Source organism: Phyllobates terribilis, unplaced genomic scaffold (assembly GCF_046119375.1).
Source record: "Phyllobates terribilis strain yellow unplaced genomic scaffold, ASM4611937v1 Scaffold_95__1_contigs__length_6072419, whole genome shotgun sequence".
In the NCBI taxonomy this organism is placed as follows: domain Eukaryota; kingdom Metazoa; phylum Chordata; class Amphibia; order Anura; family Dendrobatidae; genus Phyllobates; species Phyllobates terribilis.
In genome coordinates this window covers 5,689,544-5,709,655 of record NW_027362855.1, presented here as the reverse complement: position 1 = coordinate 5,709,655, position 20,112 = coordinate 5,689,544, and the positions used below count along the sequence as shown (strand labels likewise).

The window sequence follows — 20,112 nt, the reverse complement described above, 5'->3', positions numbered from 1 at the left end:
ACTAAGAATAATGTAGAATGTATTAAATGAAAAGCCGGCAATTCAGCAGCGGCATACACCGGTACCCGACAATTTAGAACAGAAAGAATAGAGCATCACACATAGATTAGATAGAAACATGTCAGTCACATATATAAGAAATACAGTGACAGTGTTGCTTACTGTACTTGTCATTTAGTGTTAAAGGATTTATTAAAAAAAAATAATAGTGTTTTCATGCACCGTCTCTTTAAAAAAGCCGGCCAGCAATTCAGCATCGATACCCGACAATTTAGAATAGAAAGAATAGAGCATCACACATAGATTAGATACATAGAAACATGTCAGTCACATATATAAGAAGTACAGTGATAGTGTTGATTACTGTACTTGTCATTTAGTGTTAAAATAAAGGATTTATTAAAAAAAAAAAATTGGCGTGGGGTTCCCCGTAATTTTAGTCTCTAGCGGAGGTTAAGCAGACGGCTGGGGCAGATGTTTGAAGCCTGGGAAGGTGGTAATATCCACGGAGCTTCCCAGGCTACTAATATCAGCCCCCAGCTGAATACCTAGCCTTTACTATCTATTAAACTGGGGGACCACCAAAAAAATGACGTGGGGTCCCCCCTATTTTAATAGTTAGCAAAGGCTAGGCAGACAGCTGGGGGCTGATATTAATAGCCCAGGAAGGATGCCATGAATATTGGCCCCCTCCCAGGCTAGAAACACCAGCCGTCAGCTGCCCCAGAAATGGCGCATCCATAGGCGCTCAGCTGCGATCCAGCCTGTCATCTCAATGCCATCCCAGCGTGGGAGAATTCTCCTGCTGAAGCGCTGAGCGCAGGAGAATTTTCCCACGCTGTCAGTGACGTGCATGAGGTGAGCTGAGTTCATTGGACATGACCTCGGCTCATCTGGATGCCGTCACACCCAGACACTGCAGAGCGCAAGCATGCCTGCGCTTCTCAGTGTCTGCAGCATGGCAAGCTGGATGGCAGTTTTCGGCTGCGATCCAGCCTGTCATGTGAATGTAGCAGAGCTGGAGCCGTCGTGGGAACCATTGAAAGGTAAGGATGATGTTGCTTTATTATTTTACTTTTATTGCAGAAGACATTGGCTTCAGCTGGAATGGGCGTGATGGTAAGTATGGTTTAATTTAGAACAATAAAGAATTGTGTGTTTATTTCAATTAAAGGACTTTATTCTGGGTGTTTGTGGTTTTTTTTAACTTTGACTATGGGGTTAGTAATGGGGGTGTCTTATAGACGCCTCTCCATTACTAACCTGGGCTTGATGTCAGCTGGCATTATAAGCTGACATCAACCCCAGCCTTATTACCCCACTGCCACCGCTACAGGGCAGTGGGAAGAGCGAGGCTAAGTGCCAGAATTGGCGCATCCTCTGGATGAGCCATTTCTGGGGCGGCTGACGGCTGGTGTTTCTAGCCTGGGAGGGGGCCAATATTCATGGCACCCTTCCTGGGCTATTAATATCAGCCCCCAGCTGTCTGCCTAGCCTTTGCTAGCTATTAAAATAGGGGGGGACCCCACGTCATTTTTTTGGTGGTCCCCCATTTTAATAGCTAGTAAAGGCTAGGTATTCAGCTGGGGGCTGATATTAGTAGCCTGGGAAGCTCCGTGGGTATTACCCCCTTCCCAGGATTCAAACATCTGCCCCAGCCGTCTGCTTAACCTCCGCTAGAGACTAAAATTACGGGGAACCCCACGCCAATTTTTTTTTTAATAAATCCTTTATTTTAACACTAAATGACAAGTACAGTAATCAACACTATCACTGTACTTCTTATATATGTGACTGACATGTTTCTATGTATCTAATCTATGTGTGATGCTCTATTCTTTCTATTCTAAATTGTCGGGTACCGATGCTGAATTGCCGGCCGGCTTTTTTAAAGAGACGGTGCATGAAAACACTATTATTTTTTTAAATAAATCCTTTAACACTAAATGACAAGTACAGTAAGCTGAGCGCTGCCATCCAGCTTGTCATCCTACAGAGACACTGCAGAGCGCAGGCATTATGGGAACTTCCGATTCCGGTATTCAATATTCTAAAAGTATCGGAACTCAGTATCGGAACTCCGATACCGCGAATATCAGTCGATACCCGATATTTCAGTATCGGAATGCTCAACACTACTCTTCATTTCCAGCATACTACGGATGTTCAGTCCTGGGCGGATTGCTTTCACCACCCCCTCCACGATCTCATCTGTCTGGTAGACATTCTGTAATCCTGCATCGATCTAGTGCAACAAGTTCATATAAGACAGTTTCTCTTTCTGTTCACACTCTCCAATCTGTCAAAGGATCTTTAATTCTTTCCTTATGGTAATTTGTGGTGTAAGAGAGGGCTGACTTCCTGATTTATCTAACCCGAGCAGGCTAAAGGTTCTATCTGAGTCTGTCACCCATTCAGAGGTTTTGGTCGATTCCTGCAAGGCTTTTGTTATGGCTTTGAATCCTTCTTTCAATTCCTGTAGTTCTGTCAGGGGACGGGGATTCCCTCATTTGATAATTGGTGCCGCCTATCCATCCTCCAACTTCAACCCGGTTAGAAACTGTTCCTGGAGGAACCTCCCCATGATGTCTTCAGCTTCTTTCGCCCCCAGCTCATCCATTTTTGCATTAATGTCAGCTAAGAGTTGCCTGCGGTTTTGTGCTTTAGAAATCTGTTCTTCTCCATCTACAAATTGACGGCCAAGCACCGCAGGTAAAGACTTCCGGCCGTTGGCCACTGCCGCCAGCACCAATAACAGCTGATCGGTGGAGGTGCCACGTGCGGGACCCCGGCCGATCATACATTAATGCCCTATCCTTAGGATAGGGCATCAATGTGAAAGTAGTGGACAACCCCTTTAATTACAGCAAGTATGTCCACACTATAGTACAAGGAAAACACATCAATGTGTATGTTAGATAAGGGTTAAACTAGGACTTTTGTAACACTAGTAATTGATTTGAGCTATTAAAAAAAATGTCCCAACTTAGTTCTCCCCTCTCCACAATACAGGAAACAAGCTGCTGATTGCTGAGGATCCGTCCGCTGGAGCCTTCAGCTCTGAGAAGTCCTTGTAGGATCGAGCCGCAGTGACGCCTGTGCACCACAACACCATACAATGAAAAGAAAGACTTTTACCTGTGATTCCCACCTGAAACTGAAAGACAAACAACGAATTAGAATTATATTTACTGAATTATTTAAGAAAAGTCACTCAGTTGCAGTGGATGAATTATTTTTAGGTCGTATTCACACTTCATTATTTTCCTCATCTGCACAAAACCAAACCAACTAATTTTCATTAGTGATTTTCATTAGTGTGCTGCATCCAGTTTTCATCTTTTTTTTGCTGTGTGGCTGTTTTTGTCATCAGTATGTCATCCATTTTTCTTGTATGCAAAAAAAAAACTGATGGAAGTTTCCCTTGTTTTTCCTCGTAATCAGGAGTAGTATTGTTACCCCTTGTGACAGAGTCACTGGTATGATATATGAGGAGAGGTATGTGTCGCACAGGTTGCTAGCCTGTGTGAACTGAAACCAATCAACTTTATGCCAGCATATTATATGCTGGGGGTTAACTCACTTAAAGGGTGTGGTTTTATGGGAATGACATAGAGATGGGAGGGAAGTCATTCCCCATACCTCCACCTCACGATGTGGCTGACCAAGGTTTAAATGCTCAGTTTCCATTTTTTTTCTGTTGTTGTGTTTGGAGAGGCAAGGTCTCCAAACTAGACAGCCATAGCTCAGGAAGGAGCTGAAGGACTATAACCGGTGTGGGCGAACCACACACACACATATGGACTATGCTATTGTTTATCTTTTGTTTTGTTGTCTTGCAAGAAAGGCCATGTTTATTTTGCTGGAGCTGCAGGGCTCAGGGTTCCTGAGTCTACTTCTGAAAGCGGCCAAGTGAGTCATCTTGCCACACCCTCGATAAATCATTTGTGAGGTCACATCTAGAATACAGGATCCAGTTTTGGGTTCCACATTTTAACAAGGATATTTAGAAGTTAGAGTCAGTTCAAAAGCGGCAAGTAGATTATTATATGGGATGGAAGGCCTTTCATATGATGAGAGGTTGTAAAAGTTGGGCTTGTTTAGCTTACAAAAAAGACATCTCAGAGGAGATCTGATTTACATGTATAAATACATGAGTGATCAATACAAAGGATTGGCAGATGACATTCTTCCATACTAAGGGCCAGGGGGCACTTATTACGGGTGGAAGAAAAGTGATTCCGGCGGCTAAACAGGAAAGGGTTCTTTAAAGTTACAGCAACCAGACTGCGGAGTGCCTGACCACAAGAGCTAGCAATGGCAGACTCTATAACAGTTTTAGTACAAGGACAGGATACTTTCCTCAGTACATGTAACATTGTGGGTTATAAATAATTTAGTGGCAGAAAATGTATTATTGATGGAGAAAGGTTGAACTTGATCGACTTAAGTCTTTTTTAAACCTATATAACTATGTAAATATATTTCAGTCAATGGGTGAGTTTGGTCCACAATTCACCCCAAAGCTGACATGTTACTAGCTCCATCTATAATATAACGCTACAAGCGTCCCTCTGTCTAAAGCCTCTATAGACTGCGCATGCGTGACGCACTTGCGCAGTCTGGCTCCAGACAGAAGACCGCATCCAGCCATTACAGGTAAGAGGTGCCGCGGTATGTGTAGTCATTGAACGCATACCGCAATCTCTGGCACCATAAGGACATACTTACTTGGCTGGGAGGAGCGTTGCCGCGGCGCCTCTGTTCAGGCCGGAGGCGGAATGTGGCATTGGAATCAGCGCATGCGCATGGCACACTATTCATCCATTTTCAGTGTGTCTTCAACAAAATGGCGCCGGACAGCGCGGTATGAGCATGTGCATACATCGGTGCCACACTCCTCCCCCAGCCTCCGGCAGAACGGGACGCAGCGCTGGAGCACAGGGAAGAAAGGTGAGTAAAAGTGTGTTGTTGTTTTTTTTTGTGTGCAGCGTGATGGGGATGAGGGTGTACCATGCATACCAGGATTGGGGATGAGGGTGTACCATGCATACCAGGATTGGGGATGAGGGTGTACAATGCATACCAGGATTGGGGATGAGGGTGTACCATGCATACCAGGATTGGGGATGAGGGTGTACCATGCATATCAGGATATGGATGAGGGGGGCCATACATACCAGGATAGGGTTGAGTGGCCATGCATACCAGGATAAGGGATGAGGGGCCATGCATACCAGGATAGGGGATGAGGGGTACCATGCATACCAGGATTGGGGATGAGGGTGTACCATGCATATAAGGTTATGGATGAGGGGGGGGCCATACATACCAGGATAGGGTTGAGGGGCCATGCATACCAGGATAGGGGATGAGGGGTACAATGCATACCAGGATTGGGGGATGAGGGGGGCCATACATACCAGGATAGGGATAAGGGTGCCATACATACCAGGATAGGTATGAGGGGTGCCATACATACCAGGATAGGGAGGAGGGGTGCCATACATACCAAGATAGGGAGGAGGGGTGCCATACATACCAGGATAGGGATGAGGAGCCATGCATACTTGGATTAGGGATGAGAGGGTACCATGCATACCAGGAATAGGGATGAGGGGGTATCATGCATACCGGATAGGGATGAGTGAGTACCATGCATAACAGGATAGGGATGAGGGGTGCCATGCATACCAGGATTAGGGATGAGGGGGTACCATGCATACCAGGATTGGGGATGAGGGGGTGCCATGCATACCAGGATTAGGGATGAGGGGTGCCATAGATACAAGGATAAGGATGGGGAGTGCCATGCATACCAGAATTAGGGATGAGGGGGGCTTACATACTAGGATAGGGGAAGAGGGGTGCCATGCATACCAGGAAAAGGGGTGCCATGCATACCAGGATTGGGGAAGAGGGGTTACCATGCATACCAGGATTGGGGATGAGTGGTACCATACATATCAGGATACGAATGAGAGGCCATACATACTAGGATAGGGATGAAGGGGTACCGTGCATACCAGGATTGGGGATGAGTGGGTGCCATGCATACCAAGATAGGGGATGAGGGGTGCCATGCATACCAAGATAGGGGATGAGGGGTACCATGCATACCAGGATTGGGGATGAGGGGTGCCATGCATACCAGGATTGGGGATGAGTGGTGCCATGCATACCAGGATAAGGATGAGGGGTGCCATGCATACCAGGATAAGGGATGAGGGGTGTCATGCATACCAAGATAGTGGATGAGGGGTGCCATGCATACCAGGAATGGGGATGAGGGGTGCCATGCATACCAGGATAAGGATGAGGGGTGCCATGCATACCAGGATAGGAGATGAGGGGTGCCATGCATACCAGAATAGGGGATGAGGGGTGCCATGCATACCAGGATAGGGGATGAGGGGTGCCATGCATACCAGGATAGGGGATGAGGGGTGCCATGCATACCAGGATAAGGGATGAGGGGTGCCATGCATACCAGGATAGGGGATGCGTAAAATAATACTTCTTTCTGTATATTTTTCTCTATCGAGGACTTCTCAAAATATCAATATCACGATATTCTTATATAAAAAAATGTATCGATTTATTCTTGGATTGTCCATTAAAAAGAATTATTGCAATAGGTACATAAAACAATTATATAGTTACAGAGTAATTGTCCATTTGTCCATAATTAGCTTAATAGTTGAGATTCACCCATCTTTTCCTGGGATCCTGGCTGTGTCCAGCACGTGTGTCCGCATGACACCATGTGTTCGGGTAAAGAACGTGTTTCCTTGGGCCTACATCAGCAGCTGGTTTACACACAGATCCTCCTTCTGTGTCCTGTGGAATGGCAAGCCACCCCCCCTGTCTCTAACATGGGCTTTTATAGGCCCTGTTATTTTGTATATGGTAGTGAACTAAAAATACACACACAAATAGTGCTTGTCAACTAGAAACGATGGCTGATGCAATCTGTATGGTACACAATTCAGAATTAAGAATAAAATGAATATCCATAATTAATATTTAACAGGATGAGGGGTGCCATGCATACCAGGATAGGGGATGAGGGGTGCCATGCATACCAGGATTGGGGATGAGGGGTGCCATGCATACCAGGATTGGAGATGAGGGGTGCCATGCATACCAGGATAGGGGATGAGGGGTGCAATGCGGATAGGGGATGAGGGGTGCAATGCATACCAGGATAGGGGATGAGGGGTGCCATGCATACCAAGATAGGAGATGAGGGGTGCCATGCATACCAGGATAATGATGAGGGATTCCATGCATACCAGGATTGGGGATGAAGGGTGCCATGGATACCAGAAAATGGGGTGCCATGCATACCAGGATATGGATGAGGGGTGCCATGCATACGATGATAGGGATGAGGGAGGCCTTGCATACCAGGATTGGGATAAGGGGGTAACATGCATACCAGGATTGGGGATGAGGGGGTACCATGCATACAAGGATTGGGGATGAGGGGTATATTGCATACCAGGATACGGATGAGGGACCATACATACCAGGATAGGGATGAGGGGGCCATACATACCAGGATAAGGATGAGGGGTGCCATGCATACCAGAATAGGGAAGAGGGGTGCCATGCATACCAGGAAAAGGGACGCCATGCATACCAGGATTGGGGATGAGGGGGTACCATGCATACCAGGATGGCGGATGAGGGGGTACAATGGGGGTACCATGCATACCAGGACTGGGGATGAGGGGGTACTATGCATATCAGGATTGGGGATGAGGGGGTACCATGCATACCAGGATTGGGGATGAGGAGGTACCATGCATACAAGGATTGGGGATGAGGGGTACCATGCATACAAGGATTGGGGATGAGGGGGTACCATGCATACCGGGATTGGGGAGGAGGAGGTACCATGCATACAAGAATTGGGGATGAGGGGTACCATGCATACAAGGATTGGGGATGAGGGGTACCATGCATACCAGGATAGGGATGAGGGGCCATGCATACCAGGAAACGGAGGAAGGACCATGCATACCAGGATTGGGGATGAGGGGTGCCATGCATACCAGGATTGGGGATGAGGGGTGCCATGCATATCAAGATAAGAGTGAGGGGTGCCATGCACACCAGGATAAGGATGTGGGGTGCCATGCATACCAGGATAGGGGATGAGGGGGTGCCATGCATACCAAGATAGGGGATGAGGGGTGCCATGCATACCATGATAGGGGATGAGGGGTGCCATGCATAAAAAACATAGGGGATGAGGGGTGCCATGCATACCAGGATAAGGATGAGGGGTGCCATGCATACCAGGATAGGGGATGAAGGGTGCCATGCATACCAAGATAGGGGATAAGGTGTGCCATGCATACCAGGATAAGGATGAGGGGTGCCAAGCATACCAGGATTGGGGATGAGGGGTGCCATGCATACCAGGATATGGATGAGGGGTGCCATGCATACAAGGATAGGGGATGAGGGGTGCCATGCATACCAGGATAGGGGATGAGGGGTGCCATGCATACCAGGATAGGGGATGAGGGGTGCCATGCATACCAGGATAGGGGATGAGAGGTGCCATGCATATCAGGATTGTGGGTGAGGGGTGCCATGCATACCAGGATTGGGGATGAGGGGTCCCATGCATACCAGGAAATGGGGTGCCATGCATACGAGGATATCCATGCATGGATGAGGGTGCCATGCATATGAGGATAGGGATGAGGGAGGCCTTGTATACCAAGATAAGTATGATGGGAGCCTTCCATATAAGGATGAGGGGTGCCTTGCATATCAGGATGGGGATCAGGGGTGCAATGCATACCGGGATGGAGGGGTGCCATGCATACCGGGATGGAGGGGTGCCATATACCAGGATGGGGGATATTAATTGAATCAGGGGACATCTATAATATAACCAGGGATGTGTCCTTCTGTCCGAAGCATCTATAGACTGCACAAGCGCGACACGCCTGCGCAGTCTGGCTCCAGAGAGAAGAACGCATCCAGCCGTTACAGGTAAGAGAAGTATATGGCGCCAGAGATCAGAGTACAGTCATGGCCAAAAGTATTGAGAATGTGACAAATAGTAATTTTTCCAAAGTTTACTGCTTCATTTTTTGTAATGGCAATTTGCATATACTCCTGAATGTCAAAGAGTAATCAGCTTAACAGCAATTACTGTACTTGCAAAGTCAATATTTGCCCAGTAAATGAACTTTAACGCCCAAAACACATTTCAACATCATTTCAGTCCTGCCTTAAAAGGAGCAGCTAACATCGTTTTAGTGATTGATCCATTAACACAGGTGTGGGTGTTGATGAGGACAGGGCTGGTGATCAATCAGTCATGATTAAGTAAGAATGACATCACTGGACACTTTAAAAAGAGGCTGGTTCTTGGTATCATTGTTTCTCTTCAGTTAACCATGGTTATCTCTAAAGAAACATGTGCAGCCATCATTGCACTGCACAAAAATGGCCTAACAGGGAAGAGTATCGCAGCTACAAAGATTGCACCTCCGTCAACAATCTATCGCATCATCAAGAACTTCAAGGAGAGAGCTTCCATTGTTGTCAAAAAGGCTCCAGGGCACCCAAGAAAGACCAGCAAGCGCCAGGACCGTATCTTAAAACTGTTTCAGCTGCGGGATCGGACTACCAGCAGTGCCGAGCTTGCTCAGGAATGGCAGCAGGCTGGTGTGAGTGCTTCTGCACGCACTGTGAGGCGGAGACTCTTTGAGCAAGGGCTGGTTTCAAGGAGGGCAGCAAAGAAGCCACTTCTCTCCAGAAAAAACACCAGGGACCGACTGATATTCTGCAAAAGGTACAGGGAGTGGACTGCTGAGGACTGGGGCAAAGTCATTTTCTCTGATGAATCCCCTTTTTGATTGTTTGGGACATCTGGAAAACAGCTTATTCGGAGAAGAAGAGGTGAGCGCTACCACCAGTCTTGTCTCATGCCACCTGTAAAGCATCCTGAAACCATTCATGTGTGGGGTTGCTTCTCAGCCAAGGGAATCGGCTCACTCACAGTCTTGCCTAAAAACACAGCCATGAATAAAGAATGGTACCAGAATGTCCTCCAAGAGCAACTTCTCCCAACCGTCCAAGAGCAGTTTGGCGCCCAACAATGCTTTTTCCAGCATGATGGAGCACCTTGCCATAAAGCAAAGGTGATAACTAAATGGCTCATGGAACAAAACATAGAGATTTTGGGTCCATAGCCTGGAAACTCCCCAGATCTTAATCCCATTGAGAACTTGTGGTCAATCATCAAGAGACGGGTGGACAAACAAAAACCAACAAATTCTGGCAAAATGCAAGCATTGATTATGCAAGAATGGACTGCTATCAGTCAGGATTTGGTCCAAAAGTTGATTGAGAGCATGCCAGGGAGAATTACAGAGGTCTTGAAGAAGAAGGGGCAACACTGCAAATATTGACTTGCTGCATTAACTCATTCTTACTGTCAATATAACCTATTGGTACTCATAATATGATTGCAATTATATTTCTGTATGTGATATAAACATCAGACAAACACTAATAAAAACCAGAGGCCAGCAGATCATGTGAAAATATAATTTTGGTGTCATTCTCAAAACTTTTGGCCATGACTGTATGCGTAAACACTGAATGCATACTGCGAGTTCTGGCGCCATACAGTACAGACCAAAAGTTTGGACACAGCTTCTCATTTAAAGATTTTTCCGTATTTTCATGACTATGAAAATTGTACATTCACACCGAAGACATCAAAACTATGAATTAACACATGTGTAATTATATACTTAACAAAAAAGTGAGAAACAACTGAAAATATGTCTTATATTCTAGGTTCTTCAAAGTAGCCACCTTTTGCTTTGATGACTGCTTTGCATACTCTTGGCATTCTCTTGATGAGCTTCAAGAGGTAGTCACCGGAAATGGTCTTCCAACAATCTTGAAGGAGTTCCCAGAGATGCTTAGCACTTGTTTGCCCTTTTGCCTTCACTCTGCGGTCCAGCTCACCCCAAACCATCTCGATTGGGTTCAGGTCTGGTGACTGTGGAGGCCAGGTCATCTGGTGTAGCACCCCATCACTCTCTCACTTGGTCAAATAGCCCTTACACAGCCTGGAGGTGTGTTTGGGGTCATTGTCCTGTTGAAAAATAAATGATGGTCCAACTAAACGCAAACCGGATGGAATAGCATGCCGCTGCAAGATGCTGTGGTAGCCATGCTGGTTCAGTATGCCTTCAATTTTGAATAAATCCCCAACAGTGTCACCAGCAAAGCACCCCCACACCATCACACCTCCTCCTCCACGCTTCACGGTGGGAACCAGGCATGTAGAGTCCATCCGTTCACCTTTTCTGTGTCGCACAAATACATGGTGGTTGGAACCAAAGATCTCAAATTTGGACTCATCAGACCAAAGCACAGATTTCCACTGGTCTAATGTCCATTCCTTGTGTTGTTTAGCCCAAACAAGTCTCTTCTGCTTGTTGCCTGTCCTTAGCAGTGGTTTCCTAGCAGCTATTTTACCATGAAGGCCTGCTGCACAAAGTCTCCTCTTAACAGTTGTTGTAGAGATGTGTCTGCTGCTAGAACTCTGTGTGGCATTGACCTGGTCTCTAATCTGAGTTACTGTTAACCTGCGATTTCTGAGGCTGGTGACTCGGATAAACTTATCCTCAGAAGCAGAGGTGACTCTTGGTCTTCCTTTCCTGGGGCGGTCCTCATGTGAGCCAGTTTCTTTGTAGCGCTTGATGGTTTTTGCAACTGCACTTGGGGACACATTCAAAGTTTTCCCAATTCCTGACTGACCTTCATTTCTTAAAGTAATGATGGCCACTCATTTTTCTTTACTTAGCTGCTTTTTTCTTGCCATAATACAAATTCTAACAGTCTATTCAGTAGGACTATCAGCTGTGTATCCACCTGACTTCTGCACAACACAACTGATGGTCCCAACCCCATTTATAAGGCAAGAAATCCCACTTATTAACTGGAGGGGGGCGGCACATAACAGCATGGGAGTGGCACATAACAGCATGGGGGCTGCAGATAACAGGATGGGGGAGCATATACCAATAAAAATGTTTGCCACCCGAGCATAGAACGGGGTCAATAGCTAGTAGAATATAAGGGGCGGGGAAAAAAATAGACCGCACACCTGGTACAAAAACAAAAATGTGAATAAGCCCTTTCTTTCCAACATTACTATACAGAGACTTCCTTACACACTTATCAGATCTGATCTGGCATTCAGGTTTTGGCTGTACTGTAACTACTTGAGTGCAGGGGTGTTGCATCCATAGCAGCAGAGCACACGGCCGTGAGTTCAGTAAGGCCGTACTGGGCTCTGCCATTAAAGGGAGGCTGGCATGACAGGGTTTAAGCCGGGAATTAAGTTAAGGATATGTACTGAGGTGCAGGTAGGGTTAAAAGAAGTATGTGGATGAGTTGGGACATAGGGATTGGTGGGACTGAATTGGTGGGAGGAGAGTTTTGGAGGGGTAAGGTGGAGACCTTATAAAGTCCTAACCAGGAAGGACAGGCAGCCATTTTAGGTTGCCCTACTGAGAAGAGCAATATCCCCAGAAAAAATATATATATTTTTTCCTCTTACTGGGCAAGATGGAAGCTGTACTCCAGCAGCTTAGGAATGCAGCAGGGGTCCTGGGTCCAGATGGCCTGCAGGCAGCAGTACAGAGCCTGCTCCAGGGGGATGGGGCTGACAATGTCCAGTCCCCCCTTGCGGTTAGACAGCCGCGGAGGACTAGGCCTCCGGCGCGCCTGAGCCCAGAAGTTACCCCCAGGGTCCAACGCCGCATTAGGAGCCCCTCCAGGGACCCTCCAGCCAGGGCTGCAGGCCGGCTTGCTGCCTCCCGCCGCACCAGGTCTGGGAGGAATCCAGCTATGCGGCGGGGCCTACAGCAGGGGGAGGAGTCGGCCTCCCTCTCAACACCAAACACGTCATCGGGCACCGGAGTTGGAGCGGCGGGTTCTGGGGAGCCGCAAGGACCAGCTCGGCAAGGTGAGTGCAGTGGCCTGTACAGAGCTGGAAGAGAACGGAGGTCCCAGTCCGGGGCCTCTCGGAGCCGGGAAGAGAGTGGGCGGCAGCCGGCCGGCCCCGCCCCCAACAGCCTCACTTCGGCTGCAGCAGCGCAAGGCCACAGCCTGGTGGTTGCGCAGAGTAATCCCTGTGACGGCCGGTACACAGCTGGCCCCGCCCCCGTCACTACAGCGCTCCATCATTGCCCCCTTTGCTTAGCCTGGCGGCGCTGCAAAGCACAATTTTAAGTGGGCAGCATCCCGCTAGCCTTGCCCCTCCACTGTCCCCTTAGGATACCAGCCCCAGCCCACCGATAGAGGTGGGCAGCATTCGGCTGGCTCTGCGCCCTTCATCCCAATCTCGGACGGAGCTGCAAGAAGTCCTGCACCTCCATTGGATGGAGGACCACAGCTGCTGGGGACTCAGCACTCAGGCAGCTAGGTGAGAACACACAACATTTTTTCAATAGTCCTCCGCTACCTGTAAATAGTGAGTTAAGGGATATGTATGGGGGATTTGGGTCAGGGGTTAGCCAGGGTGGCGTTGGCGGTGGTGTTAACTTGTTATTACAGGGGCTAAAAGAATTGGTGGCGGTACTCATACCTGGGGGTATTAATAGTGTGGCTTCACCTTCAGCAGCATGGGTAGGCGTTCCAGGTTTAGGTTTAAGTGGGGGAGCAAGCAATTATAGTTCAGCTTTAGGGGGCACAGGCTTGGGGGTGTTAGCATCCGCACCAAGTTCATGATTGGGGGCAGGTACTTCGGGAACGGCTTTGGGTGGCACTGGTTCAGGTGTGTCATCATCACGATTAGGAGAGGCTGCGGAAATTAATGATGGAGGCACTGCTACAATTTCAGTGCCTTTGGGGGGGTGCTAAGACAGATGACACAATTAGGCTTGATGATTCAGCAAAGGGCGAAGTGCACATGTGTTTTGAGGGGCCACTGGGGGCACACTTAAAACAGGAAGTTAGAGAAAAAATATGGAAAATTGAATATGTGGACATTTTTTCTCTGTTACCAGTTGAGTGCTTTAATTTGGATAGGCTGAAAAAAGATGACTCAAAGAAAGAGGATGAGGAAAAGAGAAGGTACCGATTAATTCCGCGTACCTTCTCTAATTGGTTACTGGCATCTGCGATTTTGGCCAGTGTTATTGGGGAAAAGGCACCAGAAAATTGTTCAGCACTTTTTTGTTTTATGGATACTATAGGTGAGGCTTATAGGGTGTATGGTGGGCAGGGATGGTTACGGTATGATGAGCAATTTCGTCAGCGTTGGGACTGTTATAGCAGAAGATGAGGCCCCTTAAAGTTCAAAGACCCCATCTATGCTGTATAAGTCTGACAGTTATTTTAGGTCAAAACAACAGCAGCTGTATGTTCCTTCCTTATATCAATAATGTGTCCTTGGAAGAAGATAAGTTATCCTTCCTAGCCAGATACGCCTAATTAAAAATGTTTGAAGGCATAAGAGAACAGAAACTAGTTTTCTTTTTTTGCTTACATAGTTAAATTGTATAATCGAACCATATATGGTAAATCCATTTCCTGCCTTCTGGGTGCATATAAACCCTACGCTTTGTAATAAAGTTTAGAGCTTGCTGACACATACATCTTGTCCTGTGTCTCACTCTCTCCGATATCGTAATCCAAGGATAGAAGACCCAGAATGCAGTGACGTCAGCTGGCGCCTGAACAGGGACCTTGAGTTAATCTACCCAGGGGTGCTCAACCGGTCCGAGACGTGGGACGAGTGAAGCTCTCTGTTGGTGATATATACAGCGCTGAGGTAAGAATAACTGTTATATTCTACCTAATTATATCACTACATAGAAGAGACTCCCTCACCCCCGAGCGGTCGGCTCCCCAGGTAATTCACAGATTGTTGTCTGGCTCAGGTCCCTTTGAACCAGTAGAATCCCTCAGATAAAATGTCAGTCCTGCCTTCTATCCTTTGGAAAACTTAAGAATGAAAGTATGGATCCGATGATTATGTTGTGGGTGTGTCTCGGGATCAGTGTTTTTGGTCTGTTTTTCTGGTTGGCGTATAAGTCCTGGAGGGCAAGTAGTGGAATGGTTCAGAAACCTTTGTGGCCCATTGTCTAAGTGACCATTGTCTAAGTGACTGAGGAGTCTACTCTAAGTGAGGAGAACCGAAAGAATGGGGAACCAAAATGCCAAGGAAGGCATTACTGCCAAAGACTTAGTGGTACGCAGAGAAGGGAAACAGGCACTGATTGGTATTGACAAAATATTGTGTAAAGCGGGAATGAATGAAAATGGAGAGATGAATGGAGAGAAATGGAAATCCTTCTTTAACTCCAATCATGGATGGCTGAAAGATAAAGGTCTGTTAGAGACAGTGGATGTATGGATGAATGCATGCGCTTATTTTGAAGGAAAGATTGAAGAATTAGGAGACGGATGTTACAGACTGACAAAAACCGGAATGCCAGATTTTCCTCCCTGCCCGCCCCCGACGTCACCCCCACCCCAGTACTAGAATTCTCAGGAACCCAATTGTTGGGTTTGCCCCAGATGTGGACAGCAGAACTACTTGACAGTTGACATCTGTGTGGCATGCGGAGGACCAAGACCCCACCCAGCTAGTCTATTCCCAATGAGGACGGTAGTTGTGCCAGGAGCACCGGGAGCAGCAGCAGCGGGGGGGACGCAGTTGTTCCAGGTCAGGAAGCTCGCACAATGTTAATGTATAGACCATGGAGTCCTTCAGAGCAGTTGGCGTTGATCTCCCAACTGCCAGACCCATCCCAGTCCCCCATGGGTTTCGCTAGAATGATCACCACCATACAGGATACGTACCATGCCACTAGAATAGATCTGCAAGGGGTAATTGAGGGGAAATTGGCAGATGAAGCTCGGTATGACAGACTGACGGACGAAACTTATAAACAATATGACAGTAGAAAGAGCCCTGATGTTGCAGAGGCTAATGATGCAGCAGCCGGGGTTCTGTACGTAAAAGCGTTGGTAAAAGCATGTAAAGATAGGCAAGCAGAAAAGCAAGTTACACTAGAAGATAGAGTGCAGGGGAAGGAGGAAGATCCTAAGGATTATTTCTATGCACTAAAGAAAACCTGGTCAGAAATGGGGTTCAACCCCGGGAATAGGACTAGTGAGAGGGTATTAGCAAGTGCTTTCATGAATGGACTAAAGAAGGAGATTGCAGAGAAAGTAAAAGCAAGTAGACCAGACTGGAGATCAGTGAAAGCAGAGGATTTGGCTAGAATAGCCCAGGGGGCACAGCATGACATAGCGCAGGCAAAGAGAGCTGCCAGAGTACACATGGTAGAGACTGCCCCTAGAAATAACAGAGACAAAGGACGGACTGCAGGAGGGGGACAGAGACTATGTTACGGATGTAAAAAGCCAGGACATTTTAGAAAGGACTGTAGGACCAACCCGTATCCAAATGCTCAGAGTACGGGTCCTCCAGCTGACCAAACAACACCCCCATAGGATAAGGGTAGCTTGCACATGAACCCCCTCATCTCCTTACCCCCAACTCCCAGTTGTATAGTGCAGGTGAAACTACCAGGGGGACATGAAATCGATTTCCAAGTAGATACGGGGGCCGACAATTCAGTAACTACGCAGGGTGATTGGCCATACACTGACACTGATTTTTCACATCATGTCATTGCCACCCCCTTCAATTCCCCGTCTGTCCTGCTCTCTGTCACTAAGAAAATTCCCCTGCAAATTCAAGGAGCTACTGTACATAGCCAGCTCATGGTATCGCCCCGAGGCCAATGTAATCTATTGGGAAATTATGTGTTGTCCCAATTACAAGCACATATTGAATATCATCCCCATGGCACTGTCACCATGACCCCAGGTTTAAAACCAAGTACCCTTTGCAAAATTATGTCACTAGATATTGCCAGTATAGAAGAGACAAATGAGTTTCCCCCGATATTGGAGCATGCTGTGCCACATGATTTTTGGGCCTCAGACAAAACAGATGTTGGTAGGTTAAGAGTTAAACCAGTAATGGTAAAATTAAAACCAGGAGCAATCTTACCTCAACAGAGGCAGTATCCCCTTAGCTCAGCTCAGGAGAATGCCATAGCCCAGCAAGTCCAAAAATTACTACACAGGGGAGTCCTAGTCAAAACCCAGTCCCCTTGCAACACTCCCCTGTTCCCAGTAAAGAAAAAGAGCGTGCCAGGACAACCAGCCACATATAGAATGGTCCATGACTTTCGGTTGGTTAACAAAGCCACAGAACTTCTAACACCAGTTGTGCCCAACCCGCATACTCTTCTGTCACAGATACCTTCTAACTCTCTTTGTTTTTCAGTGGTCGATTTGGCAAATGCATTTTTCAGTGTACCATTACATCCTGACTGCCAGTACTTGTTTGCTTTCACATTCTAGGGTAGTCAATATACATGGACAGTGTTGCCACAGGGTGCCCAGAATTCACCCACAATGTACACTGCAAGTCTGCAGGAAATACTGGAGGGATGGTCTGAACCACATATCGTTGTTTTGCAATATGTTGATGACCTGCTCATTTGTGCCCCTTCTAGGAAACAATGTCATAGTGCAACTATATCGCTTATGTTGTTTCTCTATCACGCTGGCTGCAAGGCATCGAAAGATAAGCTTCAGTTTTGTAAATCTTCAGTCACCTTTTTTGGACATTGCATTACACCAGGAGCCCGCCATTTGACTAATGCACGCAAACAAGCAGTACAGGCATTCACCGTCCCTAACAATGTTGCAGCCCTCAGAACTTTTCTTGGACTGGTCTCCTATTGCAGACAGTGGATTCATGCCGTCTCTATTTTGATGCAGCCCCTCTATGACTGTCTTACTCCAACACCTTTTGTACTAACACCAGAGGCAATAGACTGTTTTTATTCTCTCAAAAAACGTAATCTGGCCGCTCCAGCTTTGGGTACCCCTAATTATGAGCTCCCATTTACTCTGTACCTTCATGAACAAGCTGGACATGCAGCAGGAGTTTTAACTCAAACACACGGTGATAATCAGAGACCTGTTGCCTATTTTAGTGGCAGATTAGATGCGGTAGCCAGAGGTGCACCATCCTGCATACGTGCTCTGCATGCTGTTGGACTATTACTCCATAAATCCGCAGACATTGTTCTAGATCATCCGCTCACCGTGCTAACACCTCATGATGTCTACACTATATTGAACCAAGTGCAACCCGCTCACCTCTCAGCAGCACGTCATCTTAGGTTACAATGTGCACTGTTAATGCCTCCCAATGTTTCTTTACAGAGGTGTACTACTTTGAACCCAGCAACTTTGTTACCTCTCTCGGATCTAAAGGAGGGGTCAGGTACTGTGCTTTTTAAGGAAGATCCAAGAGAGGAAGTTCCTCATGACTGTGTACAAATGATGGCACAAGAAACGGCAGGTTTACCTACTGTATTTGAACATGAATTACAAAATGCAGATTTTGAATTTTTTGTAGATGGATCCCGTCACCAGGATGATTCAGGTACTTTCCATACTGGATATGCAGTCGTCTCCCTCAATGCAATAATCAAGGCAGAACCAATGCTCCCACACCAGTTGGCTCAAGAGGCCGAAGTTAGGGCCCTAACCGAGGCCTGTAAACTAGCAGAAGGTAGTATTGTTAACATTTACACGGATTATAGGTACGCATTCGGTATAGCGCATAATTTTGGTCCCATATGGAAGTCAAGAGGTTTCCTGACGGCAGCAGGACACCCCATTAAGAATGCTGATGCGGTCCAGCAGTTAATTGATGCACTACAACTACCCAAAAAAGTAGCCGTCGTAAAGGTAAGAGCACATACCAGACGCACCGACCAGGTGAGTAGAGGAAATGCGATGGCAGATGCAGCGGCAAAAACAGCAGCCTGTAAGCCGCAACAAGGGCCAACAGTATGTCAGTTAAGTGCCCCTAAAAACCCCTTTGTGTCGGAGGACATCTTATCCCAAATGCAGGCTCAGGCTCAAAAGGAGGAGGTTGATAAGTGGTTAAAGGAAGGTGCATGCCTGAATGAAGCAAATGGGGTATGGGGGAAAGGGACACGACGATGCCTTCCAAGGGCACTGTAGGATTAAAAATAAGTTTTAATGCCACTTCAGGAAGCAGTGATGCCTTTAAACCTTCCCTGTTGGAAAGATATCTACACACTTCTAATTGGGTGAATAATGTCTATTTTAAAAAAATGGGACAAAAGATACCTGTGCCATCATACCTGGCAATCTACAGTGTAACGAAAGCTCAAGTTATCAGAAAGGTGCACCTACGTGTGGCAATCCTGATGCTGGCTATTGTTCCCCTATAGGTCAAGGGCCTGGGTGGTGTATGATGTCAAATGTTTCTAAGTTTGTAGATTTAGTTCACCGTTTAATACTGCAACATTCAGCATTATGGAATCTCCCCTCATCCATGTATTGGGTATGTGGAGACAAGGCTTTCAAGTGGCTCCCAGTAGGAGTAACAGGAACTTGTACTTTAGCCAGATTGACACCCGCAACTTATATTGTTACTCCAGACCAGCTAGATCCTTTGTCTATCCCAAAACATACACTGCATAAGCAATCAGCAGACAATAAAGAAAGACCAAGTGGGAGACCCCATATAGTTCAAATGGGAGGGGTAAACAAATTTTTCAGTGCATTGTTTATATACCCTATGTTGACACAAATGTGGGATAAATTAGTAGAAGCTACAGACTATCTTGATGATCAGATTTGGGATATTTTAGAAGTAGTTAACGGATCTCTTGCAGTACAGAATCAATTGATTATTGTCAAGAACCAACATACCCTTGTACTAGATTATTTAACAGCAGCACAAGGAGGGATGTGCCAGATAATAGGACCTGCATGCTGCCATTACATAGACAATTCTAGTGTACTGACGCTGAAGCATAAGTTAGAAGACGTTGTAAAATTAAGGAAGCTTTATGATGAGGCCAACCTCAAGAATCAGGATTCTTGGTGGGCAAACACCTTTTCCTTTCTAAATCCCGCAAATTGGTTTAAAGGTATCGGTGGGTGGTTGGCTGGTATAGTGCAAGCTATTTTTCAGGTTTT

The 20,112-nt window shown here is 46.7% G+C and overlaps 1 pseudogene; it reads right to left on the bottom strand.

Annotated features, from left to right (window-relative positions):
- Positions 1-13,840, bottom strand: part of LOC141198536 (protein MMS22-like) — an 87,118-nt pseudogene extending 73,278 nt beyond the window's left edge.
- Between the last annotated feature and the right edge of the window lie 6,272 nt (positions 13,841-20,112).